The sequence below is a fragment of the Rana temporaria genome, chromosome 3 (genome assembly GCF_905171775.1).
Source record: "Rana temporaria chromosome 3, aRanTem1.1, whole genome shotgun sequence".
Lineage (NCBI taxonomy): Eukaryota > Metazoa > Chordata > Amphibia > Anura > Ranidae > Rana > Rana temporaria.
Window position 1 is genome coordinate 472,427,555 of NC_053491.1, and position 2,439 is coordinate 472,429,993.

Sequence of the window (2,439 nt, forward strand, 5' to 3'; positions counted from 1 at the left end):
ATTTTTCAAAGCTGGACACCCCTTCTATATACTCCCATGTTAAACGTAAGTCTAGTCATGGACACAGTGAAGCATGGGCACAGTGAGGCATGCACATGGACACAGTAAAGCAAAGTGAGGCACAATGAGGCATGCAGATGGACACCTTAGGCTTATATTTGAGTCAATACGTTTTCCCATTTTTTTTGTGGTGAAATTAGGTGCCTCAGCTTATATTCGGGTCGGCTTATACTCGAGAATATGCGGTATATATTTTGGGGAGGACCCCCTGTCATATTATGTTTGTTTTCTGTGCTGTATTCCTCCTCAAAATCCATACCAGATCCATCGGGTATTACTTATGGGGGAAACCCAGTCACTTTTTTTTTAAGTTCTTTTTGCATGGGTCCCCCCTAAAATCCACACCAAATCCCAAATCTGCTGTCAAATTTCTGAAATATTTCCATTCCTGGTCAGGGTGGTGATGGGATTTATAAAGATGGGGTAACCCTTGATGGACTGCCAATGAAAATGAATAAAGCCCAGGGCCCTTTGGGTGACTTTTCAGACCAGGTAAGGATTGTGGAACTTTGACGGGGTCCATGAATAAACCCTGCACTGAGACTAAATAACTCAAAGTGCAAAAAGGCATTTTTCAATATTAGTGTAAAGGCCACTCTCTCGCAAGTAGTGCTTGGATAAGGCCATCCGGTACCCAGAGCGAAAATTCCAAACTGCGCTCCCCTTCACCCGTCACCACTCATAATGTGCAAGGTTAGGGGATCCTACACCCAGCAGTCACTTGCTTGTCAAAATCACTGCCGCTGTCACTACTCCTGTCAACCTTGCAACAGAAGGAAGGCACCCCCAGTAAACCATTGCGCCCAGGGCAGCCGCCACTCCCGACAACCCCTTGTCCCAGCCCTGCTCACTGTATTACATTTTCTCACAGTGATAGGCAAAATCTGTAAAGAAGGTTAGTATGCTTCCTTAATAAATCACAACAAAGATATAAAGGAGGGGCTAGATTCAGAAACGAATACGCCGTCGTATCTCTGAGTGCGGGCCGTCGTATCTATGCGCCTGATTCAGAGAATCAGTTATGCATACTGTAGATTTCCCTAAGATCCGACCGGCGTAAGTGTCTTACACCGTCGTATCTTAGGCTGCATATTTACGCTGGCCGCTAGGTGGCGCTTTCGTATAGTTACGCAAGGAATATGCTAATTAGGTATTTACGCCGATTTAGAAACGTACGCATTTTTTTTACGTCGTTTATGTTAGGCTTTTTTAAGCGTAAAGTTACCCCTGCTATATGAGGCGTAGCTAATGTTAAGTATGGACGTCGTTCCCGCGCCGAGTTTTGAAATTGTTACGTCGTTTGCGTAAGTCGTTCGCGAATAGGGCTGTACGTAAGTTATGTTCACGTCTAAAGCAATGACGACTTGTGTAATTTCGAGCATGCGCACTGGGATTTTTTCACGAACGGCGCATGCGCCGTTCACAAAAAACGTAAGATACGCGGAGTCATCTTAAATTTAAATAAAACACGCCCACAACATCCCCATTTGAATTAGGCGGCTTACGCCGGCCCACATACGTTACACCGCCGTAACTTAGGGCGCAAGTTCTTTCTGAATACGGAACTTGCGCCCAAATTTACGGCGGCGTAACGTATCTGAGATACGCTACGCCCGCAGAAAGATCCGCTCATCTTTCTGAATCCAGCACGAGATCTCTAAAGCCATTGATAACACGTTTTTAGAATACAGCAGTGAGAGTCTGAAAAGCATAACAAAATACTTGTAGTGGCCATCACAAGTATTGAAGCCCATTTTTCATTTTTTGCCTTCTTTTATATTGATTTCAGTAAGGTTTGGATTCAGTAGCTTTTGATATAATGGGCTGAACCTTTGCAAACTGAGCCCAGGTATGTTTGGCTCATTCCTATTGAGAAACAGCAGACTGATCCTACAGGCTGGTTCTAAAGACAGCAAACTATGACCATTTTCTTGTGTACCGATAAGGAAAAAAAATTAAGTCCCAAGTGCCGCACATCTCACAAAACCCTTGTATGAGAAGTTAGAATAGTCTCAGCCCAGACTGCAGACCATGACCGACGCGTTTCATCCCACCCAAGGGGCTAAGTCATGGAGACCTTTTTTATGTACTAGATCTACAAGGTGGGCCATTTATATGCATACACCAAAAACAAAAGTTGGATTCAAAATGGCCAACTTCAAAATGGCCGCCATGGTCACCACCCATCTTGAAAAGTTTCCCCCCTTACATATACTAATGTGCCACAAACAGGAAGTTAATATCACCAACCATTCCCATTTTATTAAGGTGTATCCATATAAATGGCACACCCGGGTGGATCCATATAAATGGCACACCCGGGTGGATCCATATAAATGGCCCACCCTGTAGTCTTGTTCACCTCTTCTATCTTCAAAT